This window comes from Giraffa tippelskirchi, chromosome 10 (assembly GCF_054371585.1).
Source record: "Giraffa tippelskirchi isolate mGirTip1 chromosome 10, T2T-mGirTip1v1.2.pri, whole genome shotgun sequence".
NCBI lineage: Eukaryota > Metazoa > Chordata > Mammalia > Artiodactyla > Giraffidae > Giraffa > Giraffa tippelskirchi.
The window spans coordinates 133,544,970-133,559,244 of record NC_137284.1 but is presented as its reverse complement, the minus strand read 5'-3'; the positions used below and the strand labels follow the sequence as shown (position 1 = coordinate 133,559,244).

Below are 14,275 nucleotides of genomic sequence, written 5' to 3'. Positions count from 1 at the left end.
AATTGTAATATGGTTATAAAACATAACATAGTAACACTCTAGGTGATCCTACAATATGCATCCAAAACTTGTTAAAGTTCAGTTTTTTCTTTAAGAGTTATAGCTTATCTCTAATTTAATAGAAATGTTGGATCAATGGTTTATTTTTTATGTATTTCTAAACAGAACTATATATTAAATTGGTATATGTACAATAAACACAATTTAAATAATGATCAGTTTCACTCTATCTCATTCAGGGAATACTGAAAAATAGAGTATTTAGAATTATCCCAAGGATGATATCAGGTATCTTTCTCAATGGCTTGATCAAGATTATATAAACTTAATGATGACTCTTACATACAATAAACATTATTATATTTAGATTCATTCCCCAAACAAACTTCTATATTTGAAGGCAGTATACATTGCCTTCTTTAAAATAGCCCTTATTGGTTTGAACTCTCTCATTGAAACTATTATGCTGAAATGCATTCATATATCACAATAATTCATTCCTTTTTTTAAAGGAAACCCTAAATATAAGAATAGCTATTTTCTACAAATAGATAATCTAACACATTCAAAGATCATTTTCTTTTACTTTTAAAACACAAGATCTTAGTAGTAATGTTTTCAAGGCAGCTCTGCAATGCTGGTGTAACTGGATGGTTTTCAGGTATCTGAAGCTGAGTTATTTTTCCCAGGAGTACATTCTAACAAATGTCCAAGTGAGTTCAGGCAAAGTTACTATTTTTAAAGAAGCTTTGAAACAAAGAAAATGTCATGAGATTCTGAAATAGCAAACTGGACAAATAGTCAAATGGGTTTTCTTGCCCCTGCATTCATGAAATCAAAGGCTAAAATTAGAATTGAATTTGAAAATATATATTAGAAGGTATTTTTAGACACTAATTATCTTGGAATAATTATAGAATTAATACCTTAAATCAGCATAGTAAATTTTAATTTTCAAATATATTTGCACAGATTTTATCTTGTTGTATCTTATTACAAATAAGATATTGAAATTCCATGTTTTCTTTTTTTTAACTCTTTTAATTTTACAAGTCTTATTGACAGAGCAAGTATATTACACTCTATTAATCAGGATAACTTCTGTGTGTTCTGTGTATTTAACCTCTCTACAACATCTTTTAATGGTCTCTTGGCTCAAAGAATATTTATGTTTAGCAAAGCTGAATCCAAAACCCAGGTTTACTAATACCTAGAACAAGTCCTGGTCCACTACTTGACACTGCATAAGTTGAGATGGTTGCCATTCATTACTATTCATGGTCTAGAATATGGTAATACTTAGAAAAAATGTTGTGGATACTGAAAGACTGTACTTCAAATACCAGTTTATAAACTAGCATGTGTTTAGAGAAGTTACTCCCAGAGAAACTTAAGAAGAAATGACAAATGTGGCTGAATCATATTTAATTGTTATTTTAAAGTGATAACAGGACATAATTCAAACCAATGTTTGATTTTTGGTAAATTAGATACAAAAAAAAATCAAATTAGATATCACTTAAATTAGATTCTCATTGTAAAAACCATCTTAAAGAGATTCCCCAAGTTAATTGTTCATAGTACCAAAAGCAAAGCTTACAAGTATCAGAGATTGTGGGGTGTGTTGCTTATGAATGTATTCATATGTTTACATATGTATTTATGTGTATTTTATATTCATTTATATATATAAATTGATTATTCTATGAATTTTATATATAGATACAGAAGGCAGTATGTGTATATATATATATATATATATACACACACACAAAATTAGACATACTAATTTTTATTAGTATAAAAATAAATATAAAATTAGATATACTCAAGCATACATGTATATTATAGTTATGTGTATATGTGTGTTTGTTCAAAGACCAAAATTCTAGGAGAAGGCATGCCAACCATCTGTACAGAGAGAGAGACTTTGCGGTTGGGGCATGGGAAACTGTCATTGTCAATTTTTGTCTCATATACCTTTGAATTTTAAGTAAAATTTGCAGGGAGCATGTTGTTGTGGATTATTTTTTATATAAAAAATCAAAATTTAAGGAGTGAAAATGTTGTGTCTTTGTAGTAGCTCATTCTTTTTCAGCACTCTGGAATTCTGAATCACTTTAGCTGTAATTTTCATGTGATGGCAGTTATTCTTTACAAAGTACCTTTTAGAGCACTTCCATCATCAGATTTTGTTACGAAGTTATAATTATTAAAACACAGATTGACTAACAATTTTGCAAGGTATTTTCACATGCCAATATATATGCATGGGTTTCTTTTTGCTCAAAGATGTACACTGGTTCAATTATTTATATTCATTGCTGTTGCATACCCTCTTCTTTTATTCCCAGAGATGTAAAGCTAGGAGAATATAAACATATGCCTGAAGTTAATACACTCAGATTTTCTCTACAGACAAGAGTTCCTGAAAATGATGAACAGAGAGAGTTAAAAAAGAAAGAAAGAAAGAAATTTAAATATAAAATAATATGTATTTCGTGTCTTAATTTCCAGTAAGTCCATCCTAATTTCTTTCTGATTATGGGTCAGTGCTGGTTAATATTTCTTTTTGTAGCCAATATACCATTAAGTAAATAATATTTTAACATGGAAAATGGACTCAATTTTAAATTAACTGGATAAAGGGAAACTGTTATTTGCCATTCTCCTATCAGAATTATCCAAGAGGGGAAAAGCCACAGTGGCAATAATATTCTTTAAAAGTTTAAATTTAGTATTTCCCTGAGCTTTGCAACTAATTTACTATTTCCTCTACTTCCTATCGTATTTTCTGCTGATAAAAGTTGTGAATCTCAAATAGGTTGTTAATACCTATTAGTACATTTCTGCAGGGAAAAACAAATTTCTTAAGGATATAAAATAAATTTAACATGCTCTGGTTACAGAAAACCTTGTATAAAATAAAAATATTTTAAATGTAATTTTGAGCAAAATGTTAAAAAAATAATAATCATCATTAAGAAGAAGGCTATATGTTTTACTATTTTAAATTGTTATTTTACAAAATATATATTCTAAAAAAATAGCTAATAGCCAAACTTCCAACAAGGTTATTTCTTGCAATTTGCTGACAAGGATATCTTAAGTTTAAATATAAAGAAAAGTTCATGACTTTGAGCACATATAAAATAGAACCAAATTGTGGTTTGCAAATATTTAACATGAATACTTACCAAGAATAAAGTAGCAAGGACCACAAAATAAAAAAGCAACACAAAACTCATATTAAAAAATAGAAATATTTTGACAAACCAAAAATTAAATGAACAAAAAATGATGACAGATATCACATAATGGCACACACTGCTTGTCTATGGAACATGAGCTGATCTATTTGTCAGTCAGAGATGTACAATGATTGTTCTTGAGATTTAAAATAAATGCACAGGTTTGTCACTTACAAGTGATAGAATTCCAGTGTAGTCAATAGGGTATAGAATCTTACATAAGCAAGAAATTAGTGCAATGTTTAACTCTTTCTTAGGCTTATTAGAAAATATTTAAATGTCAAGATTCATGGTCCTGTTCACCCTGGAGGCAACATTTCTTAAAGGTCATTCCAAAAATCTACAGAGTATGAAGACTGCTTTTTAAAAAGTCATAAGTGAATTAGTTCAGTCTATATAAGAGTAAACATGGGCGAGACTCAAGCAATGATTAATCTTTAGATCCATCCAACTGAAAAAGCTACTGAATAGATTTATTTCTTAAGCCTGTTTTTCATCTAGATATGTTCTCCCTCTAGCTTCCTATTGATTTTCCCACTACTTCCAAGGGTCATTTTACCGGCTGAAGAAAATGTTATCAACCATGTGAAAAAATATATAGTGATAAGGCAATCCTTAAATACTTAAATACTAAATATTGAAAAAATATTTAAATTGTTATGAAAATGTTGTTTTAAATATATAATGCTGTATCTTTATATATACACTGTTTTATAAAATGCTATTTGATAATAACATATACATATTTCATAGTATAATAGTGAATTTAGCTAATGCACATGACAGATGAAGAAAAATAACTTTTAAAATTCTAAAAATATAAATTATAAACCTAAAAAGAAACCTTTTTCCCTTAATAAAAGCAAAAAAAGATGGTGTGTGAATGAACTGACCACAGGAATGTTAAGAATATTTAAAATTGTCCTTCTTTACATTTTAAAACAATATACATAGGAAAATTTATATTTTGCAAAAATAATTTAGTCTATTATTTACTAAAAACAGGGATGATTCCAAATGAAAACACGTCCTTTTTTTGGGGGGGGGTATGGATTTTCAGGGAAATTCACACTAAATACCATTTAATGTTCACTACAGACCCAGAAGTTTAAAAAGAAAAAATGTGAAGGAGCAGGAACTCTTTAACGTTGCTGGTGGGAGTAGAAATTGGCAAAGGTTCGTGTCTGTGTGTGTGTGTGTGTTAGTTGCTCAGTTGTGTCCAACTCTTTGCAACCCCATGGACTGTAGCTTACCAGGCTCCTCTGTCCATGAAATTCTCCTGGCAAGAACACTGGAGTGGATAGCCATTTCCTTCTCCAGAGGATCTTCCTGACCCAGGGACTGAACCTGGGTCTCCAGGTTTTCAGGCAGATTCTTTACCATCTCAGCTACCAGTGAAGCCCATATAATATATAACAGTAAAAATACATAATTCCATTTTAATTAAGTTCAAAAATAAGTGAAATATTTTTATTGTGGGAGAGTTGTTACCTTGGCTTGGCAGAGAATTCTTGGAAATCTTGGTAAGATTATTGACTTCTTTGCTCAGTTATATTTAAGCTGCATATTCAGGTATTATATTTCAATTTTTAAAAAGTTTAATTAAAAAATACAATGATGCATGAAATTATCAGAAGCAAAAGCTAAAGTTGCTACCCTCATTTCCTAGTCATTTAAATAGTCATGATCTAAGACTGACATGACGAAATTATCAATAATACCAAAAGTCAGGTATTATATACAAACTCATGTATCAAGTACAGTATCTTTGTAATATATTTATCAGATATCCAGCTCAAAACATTGTCATTCTAGTGTCTCTTAAGACCTCATCAGAGAACTAGAACAAATAATTTCACAATTTGTATGGAAATACAAAAAACCTTGAATAGCCAAAGCAATCTTGAGAAAGAAGAATGGAACTGGAGGAATCAACCTGCCTGACCTCAGGCTCTACTACAAAGCCACAGTCATCAAGACAGTATGGTACTGGCACAAAGATAGAAATATAGATCAATGGAACAAAATAGAAAGCCCAGAAATAAATCCACGTACCTATGGACACCTTATCTTTGACAAAGGAGGCAAGAATATACAATGGAGAAAAGACAATCTCTTTAACAAGTGGTGCCTGTAAAACTGGTCAACCACTTGTAAAAGAATGAAACTAGAACACTTTCTAACACCATACACAAAAATAAACTCAAAATGGATTAAAGATCTAAATGTAAGACCAGAAACTATAAAACTCCTAGAGGAAAACATAGGCAAAACACCCCTCGACATAAACCACAGCAGGATCCTCTATGACCCACCTCCCAGAATATTGGAAATAAAAGCAAAAATAAACAAATGGGAAACTTAAAAGCTTTTGCACAACAAAAGAAACTATAAGCAAGGTGAAAAGACAGCCCTCAGAATGGGAGAAAATAATAGCAAATGAAGCAACGGACAAACAATTAATCTCAAAAATATACAAGCAACTCCTGCAGCTGAATTCCAGAAAAATAAATGACCCAATCAAACAGTGGGCCAAAGAGCTAAACAGACACTTCTCCAAAGAAGACATACAGATGGCTAACAAACACATGAAAAGATGCTCAACATGACTCACTATCAGAGAAATGCAAATCAAAACCACAATGAGGTAACCATTTCATGCCTGTCAGAATGGCTGCTATCCAAAAGACTACAAGCAATTAATGCTGGAGAGGGTGTGGAGAAAAGGGAACCCTCTTACTCTGTTGGTGGGAATGCAAACTAGTACAGCCACTATGGAGAACAGTGTGGAGATTCCTCAAAAACTGGGAATAGAACTGCCATATGACCCAGCAATCCCACTGCTGGGCATACACATTGAGGAAACCAGACTTGAAAGAGACACGTGTACCGCAATGTTCATTGCAGCACTGTTTATAATAGCCAAGACATGGAAGCAGCCTAGATGCCCATCAGCAGATGAATGGATAAGGAAGCTGTGGTACATATACACAATGGAATATTACTCAGCCATTAAAAAGAATACATTCGAATCAGTTCTAATGAGGTGGCTGAAACTGGAGCCTTTTATACAGAGTGAAGTAAGCCAGAAAGAAAAACACCAATATAGTATACTAACACATATATATGGTATTTAGTCAATCGGTAAAGATAATCCTGTATGAGAGACATCAAAAGAGAACAGATAAATAGAACAGTATTATGGACTCTATGGGAGAGGGTGAGGGTGGGATGATATGGGAGAATGGCATGGAAGCATGCAAATTATCATATGTGAAACGAATTGCCAGTCCAGGTTCAATGCATGATACAGGGTGCTTGGGGCTGGTGCACTGGGATGACCCGGAGGGATGGGATGGGGAGGGAGGTGGAAGGGGGGTTCAGGATGGGGAACACATGTACACCCATGGTGGATTCATGTCAATGTATGGCAAAACAAATACAATATTGTAAAGTTAAAAACTAGAAAATAGACTAATTAAAAAAAAAAAGAATTTATCTTGGGTAATAGTAAAGCTACTCACAAAGGAAAAAAAAAAAAACCTCATCAGTTTTAGCCCCAAGGGATCCTAGTTGCAGACCTAGTTTGCTTTCATTGTCAGTATCTACTGGCTTCTCCAAGTAAGCCCAGCCTTGGTGAAGATTTTCTAAACTTGATTAAGATAATCTTTCCACTTTGCCATGATTAGAGAACAGTCTCCCCTTTCACTAACATCTATAAACTATTTTTAGTTTAAATGATAAAATCTTGGAAAAGTTTAAAGCATAAGGTTATAAATCTGGAAAAATACCTCTTCTATTAAACATATATAAGGTACAATTATATAATAACTCTGTACAATTTCAAAGTTTATTTGCATTTTAGTGCCCTGGCTCATTTCTTGAGTATATGGAAGCAGTGTGTGTTGATTCAAAAAAGATTTGCGAATAAGTTTTCTCCTTAATATTTCTTTTCTTTTCTTACTTATATTTTTAGCAAAATAACTCTTATTGTCTCACTAACTTTAAACTATTTTATAATATTTTAACATTGTAATTAATATTTACACTGGCATCTAAATGAATTCGGTAACTGATGACTATATGCTTATTTGTTTACAGTGATTTGCCATCTGAAGCTAAGAGTTTCCATCTGGGTTGAGCAATTTCTCACAAAGGATTGAAGATCCAATAACTGAAAAACTATAAGAAAAGAAGAAAAACTATGAAATGATTTCAGTTTCCAGATAAGCCAAGAATCATTGCATAAGATTCCAATAAGTAAAAAGAAAGTTATACAAGGAACTGAATATCCACATAATTTCAACACTGTGACTGTTAATGCTCACTTCACAATAAATAATTTACCACAGACATTTTGAGGTCCCATTGAGCTCAGAATTATTTCAGTAATAATTCTGTGATAATAAAGGTTCTGAATATTAAACTGAAATCTATTTTTTCATGTTACCTCTTAATGAACACTATAGTTATATTGACTTGATTTCCAGATATTTCTAATAGTTTCTCATCTTATCACTTTAGGTATTTGCTGTTGTTATCAAATAGTAAGAAAATACAGGGAAGCTCAGATATAAGGAAATAAACCATGGTGTTCTAAGCTTTATAGCTGTCTAACCAAAGCAGGGAGAAGGCAATGGCAACCCACTCTAGTACTCTTGCCTGGAAAATCCCATGGACAGAGGAGCCTGGTAGTCTGCAGCCCATGGGGTCGCTAAGAGTCGGACATGACTGAGAGACTTCACTTTCACTTTTCACTTTCATCCATTGGAGAAGGAAATGGCAACCCACTCCAGTGTTCTTGACTGGAGAATCCCAGGGACGGGGGAGCCTGGTGGGCTGCCGTCTGCGGGGTTGCACAGAGTCGGACACGACTGAAGCAACTTAGCAGCAGCAACAGCAGCAACCAAAGCAGAAGTAAATTTATGAGAAGTGAGAGTGCTGGGTAGTGGAGAGCTAAAGGTACATAAGGCTTCAGATAGCAAGTAGATCTCTCAGGCCAAGGGTTGACAAATCTTCACCATCAAAATCCAAATATGTATGAATCCCAATCTATTTGTCTAAATATTTTCCATGATGGAGAACTATTTGCCAATCAATGTGAAATAAAATAAATTATTTACCCATGTACCTAAACCATCTTGCAATCCTGTGCAAGGTAAAAAATAATATTATTGTGACTTTAAACTTCCTTTTCTTTCTCTGTGTTTCAAGAGATAATGGTCCTTATTAATTTTAATGAACAGATCCATGAGTCAGAGTGAAAGTGTTAGTTGCTCAGTTGTGCCTGACTCGTTGTGACCCCATGGACTGCCAGGCTCCTCTGTCCACGGAATTTTGTCCACGAATACTGGAGTGGGTTGCCATTTCCTTCTCCAAGTGATCTTCTCAACCCAGGGATCAAACCCAGGTCTCCTGAAATCAGAGAAGACAGCAAACCCAGCCTGTGAGCAGAAGAGTAACACACTGTAGTGTTGGCACCTTGAAATTCATAAGTCTTATGCTTTGAAACCTGCTTCCCTGGTGACTTAGATGGTAAAGATCCCTGGGTTGAGAAGATCCCCTGGAGAAAGGAATGGCTACCCACTCCAGTATTCTTGTCTGCAGAATCCCATGGACAGAGGAGCCGGGCGCACTACAGTCCATGGGATCACAAAGAGCTGGATTTGACTGAGCCGACTAACACTTTCACTTTTTTCTGTTTCTGTGGCAGCTGGTTTGAAGAGCTGGTTGGTCAAGTTACATAATTTTTTCAAATTCAATTCTATTTAGAATATGTTTAGCTCTTTCGCTTACACAGAGAAACAAAGACATCGTTTTTTGTTGCTTTTTGATCAGGGGATTGGAAGGAGTTTTAGATAATTTCTGAAACATTGCATTTTATGCAATTTTGGGCATATATTTTGCTTATAAATTAGAATATGAGAGTGTAGGGTTAGAGACACCTTTAAGAATAATTTATATCTTTGAAGCCAGAGTCCAACAGAGCCAAATGCCTCGTTTCTATAGCATTCGAGGTCACTACCCTAAAGAACCAAGGGAGATGAGACCGAATGCCAGTTTACTACTTTTAGGAGTATAGTTTGGTATACTTGCCAAAAATAATAAATCTACTAATAAGTCATCACTGTCATCTTAATACAAATGTCACACAAAATTTGCATCTTGTTTTCTTTTTCACACTTGATCTTCTCTTTCTCATATTTTCCAAGTTCAATTTTGAGGCAAATATTATCTAATATAATTCTTATATGCAGTTTTTTTCTGAGTGGCTTCTCTGACACCATTACCTAAAACATTTAATCTTTTTTTTTTTTCCACAACAGAAGCAATGTTTAGGATTATGGTTGATCTGACAAAGATCAAAGAGAGTATATGCAAATCTATATTTTTATTGTTCTCATTCTGAAACACAAAGAGCCTAAGGATACAAATAAGGGAAAGTCATGGCAAATGAGAAGAAAATATTCAACATTAAATGCAAATGAAATTGAATTTGCATTAATTGTACATATCTGGCTCAGAAGTTGTGAAATGTCATATCTGTGTCTCATTTAAAGGGGATATTAAACTTTAAAAATCACATAGGGCAACTGATGCTGGAGAACACTTGGTTTTATCTTTAAGCCTAATTTTGCTTTTAGAGGATTTAAGCTATTATTTAATTATCTTCTTTGTACAAGTTCTCATAAGAACTAATTGAGGCCAAGCATGGTAGAATTGACATTTATTTTTATTTTATCGCTATTATTATCAGTACTACTACTATTTTCCTATGGGAAGGCATTGGCTCCACAGATTCTTTTGAGGACATGGACTTAAATAAGCCAGCTAAGTGGGAAGAGATCAGATCCCACTTTAAATGAATGCTGATGAATTATAAATAACTGCCAATGATGATAGTTACATTCAGGATTATCAATTGTTGGAAATCCAATTAGATTAATGATAACTTTAATGTCTACAACACACATTTGAGGAAACACCTGTTTTAAAAATTTGACTTAACTTCTTACTTTGATGTTTATTGTTTTGACACTTTGCTCACTCCAGGAAAAAGCAGAATCTGGATTTACTCAACCAAAGAGACTCTTGCAGAGTAATGATAACAATCACAACAAATTACTGCAAAAGACATTGTTCAATCTAGGCATTTTACTTGAAACATTTTTTCATTTTAACCACTATTAAGATTTTCAGTATATAAGTAAGGAATATGTACTCAAAGAGCTGAAATAATTTACCAATGCACATTCAGGTAATTAATGCACCATCCTGATTCAAAGTAGTTATCTATTCATTCCTTCAAACTTTGTGAGTCAATGCCACTGTTATTCATACTATCCAGATGTGAATATCTATGTTTAGAGAATAATTTTCTTTAGGATTACCATAAAGAATCAATGGTTGATCTCAAAATAACATATCAAACTAGGAAATCAAAGACATAAATATCACTGAGCTAAGGGTCACGGAATACAAGTCCAGAAATACTTATGTGCACCATCAACTTGATCAGCAGTTGGCGCTAACTCTATTAACACATCCACTGGTTCATGTTTTTAAATAATTAGGTAACTAAAAAATTAGTTAATTCAGTTTTTAAAAGTCCAAAGTGTTGTATCCTTAAAAGAAGTGAATTAAATAAAATGTATTTTGAAGTACTTAGGAGGTGGAGATACTAAATTGTAATATATCTTACAAATAGAGGATGTGGTCCTAGTTGTAGCATATATTAGCCATGAACTCAATCTACCATTTCAGTTAACTCCTCTGTTTGTATAACATCAAATCGTTTCCTCCATTCGATACATGACCTACAAAAACATTTAAGGCATCTCACTTAAAAATTTAAAATCCCCTAGATTCTATAAATGCTAACTGCCACAAGAACCAGCACAGCACTGCTGTTCCCACTAGAAAGTTTAATTGATAACAAAAAAACAAGAAGGACAGAATTTTGTAGGAGAAGATTCATTGCTGTCAGCGTTCTAGGGATAACAGTAAACATCTGGCTCAGAAATCATCAAAGTATGCTATTTGTGACCCACAAAAAATCTTGGTAAAATTTTCCGACAATATTGTAACCTACTTAGGATTTTTTCAGACCAATTTGTTTGAAGAATGAGGTTGATTTTTAACATTTTTGATAAAAGTGCACCAACTCTTACATAAAATTTTATCACAAAACTTCACCGACATGTCATACACCTAGAAATGGTTATCTGAGATGATGCAAATGTTAGTGACAGTCATATGATAGAGTGGGAAAGTAGATGAGAGATAACTTTTGGGTCTTAGGTCATCTGAGGTCATGCATTCACTGAGAAGAGGGCACTAGGAATTGACAGGCAATAAAACTATGTATTTAGTTAGCATCAGAAAGATAGAGAAAAACAACTTCAATCTCTACATTATTTCCTTTAGTTATTAAAATATTACATCCTCATACACACACATATGCTTCCCAGGTGGCACTAGGGGTAAAAAAATCTGCCTGCCAATGCAGGAGATGCTAGAGATACAAGTTCGATCCCTAGGCCGAGAAGATACCCTGGAGGAGAGTGTGGCAACCTACTCCAGTATTCTTGCCTGGAGAATCCCATGGACAGAGGAGCCTGGTGGGCTATAGTTCACGGAGCTGCAAAGAGTCAGACATGACTGAAGGGACTGAGCACGCACGCACACGTACACATGTGCACACACACGCACAGGAAATCTTTCTATGACCATTCTGTAAAACCGTGTGTTCCTTTGTAGACTTTGTAGACTACAACAGTAATTGTAACTTGAGGAAAATCAAGATTTTGGAATAAAGTTACTGAGTTATAATGGCAACAGAATTATGCCACCAGGTCTTGTACATAGAGTAGGCCACTTATAGAGGAAAAAATACAATATCAAAATTCAGAAAGATGACACTTGGAAGTAACTAGAAGACCTAGAAACTCCAAAACTGTCCTGAAATCTTCTGTTTTAGAAAACACTGTCTCAGGTATAGAGGAAAAATAACAACACCATCATTCTCTACCCCTCATTATAACTAATCCAGAAATCAGGAATCGAACAGTGCTCAAAGTAGAAGGACAAAAAATATGAAAGGCCAGTATGTATCTGCCTTGCACAGCAGTCCCTACATGAGCAGTTCATATGAGCAAGACAGCTCTTGTGGCACCTCCATCTTCTTCAGCCTTTTGGTGGGTCTCTTTCAGGAAAAACTGACAAGAGGCCACTTAGTAACACCACAGTTTCCACCACCGAGGCTGGCTCTAAGACCACCACAACTAATACTCATCATCTTCCTCTTCTACACTTTATTTTGATTTTCCTCACTCTCAACCAGCATCTCTGCTGGTCTTAAAGGATCTCCCAGGCCCTTACTGCTGAGAGATCTAAGCCCTGGTCTTTATGCCATTACTATGTTGTGCTTCTTACTATAACATCTCTCCACTGTAAAAACTGAGCAAGAAATTACCAAGTGAGGCCCCAGAGAGTAACTAGGTACATTTCTCCACTGGTTAGCAGCAGCGCTACAATAATCTGGTGATCATGTCAAATTTCTTTCTTGCTTATTCTTCTGAGGATTAACCATGAACTAAGTAAATGGGTAGACAGAGCTTGAACTGTAATGAGACTTTTTCTATGCCCTCTATAGAAAGCATTTTTCCTCTGGAAGCCCTTTAAACTTGCAGAGTCCAGAGGAACACAAATTTATCCAAGTAAGCCTCTAGGAGTGACAGTAAATCGGATCCTTTGCACTGACTCCTTTAAGTTCTCAAATCCAAGTATTCTATCCCTAAGTCCATAGATCCGAGTGAAATAAATAAAAGAAAATGATGATTGTTCATTTAGAGTATAAACTTATTATGGAAGATGACACTCCATCACTGCAGTTTCATCACCAAGTTCTTATCTCCTGAGGCCATTTCATGATCCTATCCAGACTGGCAGTTTCTGAGTGATGCAACAGGGAATAGGTCCAGTTAATTTCATGGTACACAGAAGAACTGTACAAGAAAGATCTTCATGACCCAGATAATCACGATGGTGTGATCACTCACCTAGAGCCAGACATCCTGGAATGTGAAGTCAAGTGGGCCTTAGAAAGCATCACTACGAACAAAGCTAGTGGAGGTGATGGAATTCCAGTTGAGCTATTTCAAATCCTCAAAGGTGATGCTGTGAAAGTGCTGCACTCGATATGCCAGCAAATTTGGAAAACTCAGCAGTGGCCACAGGACTGGAAAAGGTCAGTTTTCGTTCCAATCCCAAAGAAAGGCAATGCCAAAGAATGCTCAAACTACCACACACTTGCACTCATCTCACATGCTAGTAAAGTAATGCTCAAAATTCTCCAAGCCAGGCTTCAGCAATACGTGAACCGTGAACTTACAGATGTTCAAGCTGGTTTTAGAAAAGGCAGAGGAACCAGAGATCAAATTGCCAATATCCGCTGGATCATCGAAAAAGCAAGAGAGTTCCAGAAAAACATCTATTTCTGCTTTATTGACTATGCCAAAGCCTTTGACTGTGTGGATCACAATAAACTGTGGAAAATTCTGAAAGATATGGAAATACCAGACCATCTGACCCGTCTTTTGAGAAACCTGTATGCAGGTCAGGAAGGAACAGTTAGAACTGGACATGGAACAACAGACTGGTTCCAAATAGGAAAAGGAGTACGTCAAGGTTGTATATTGTCACCCTGCTTATTTAACTTCTATGCAGAGTACATCATGAGAAACGCTGGGCTGGAAGAAACACAAGCTGGAATCAAGATTGCCGGGAGAAATATCATAACCTCAGATATGCAGATGACACCACCCTTATGGCAGAGAGTGAAGAAGAACTAAAGAGCCTCTTGATGAAGGTGAAGGAGGAGAGTGAAAAAGTTGGCTTAAAGCTCAACGTTCAGAAAACTAAGATCATGGCATCTGGTCCCATCACTTCATGGCAAATAGATGGGGAAACAGTGAAAACAGTGTTAGACTTTATTTTTTGGGGCTCCAGAATCACTGCTGATG

At 34.7% G+C, this 14,275-nt stretch overlaps 1 long non-coding RNA gene across 2 annotated transcripts in view; it reads right to left on the bottom strand.

Annotated features, from left to right (window-relative positions):
- The window catches only part of LOC145522520 (uncharacterized), a 231,756-nt gene that overhangs the window by 131,644 nt on the left and 85,837 nt on the right, over positions 1-14,275 (bottom strand). The gene's annotated exons all lie outside the window — the stretch shown is intronic.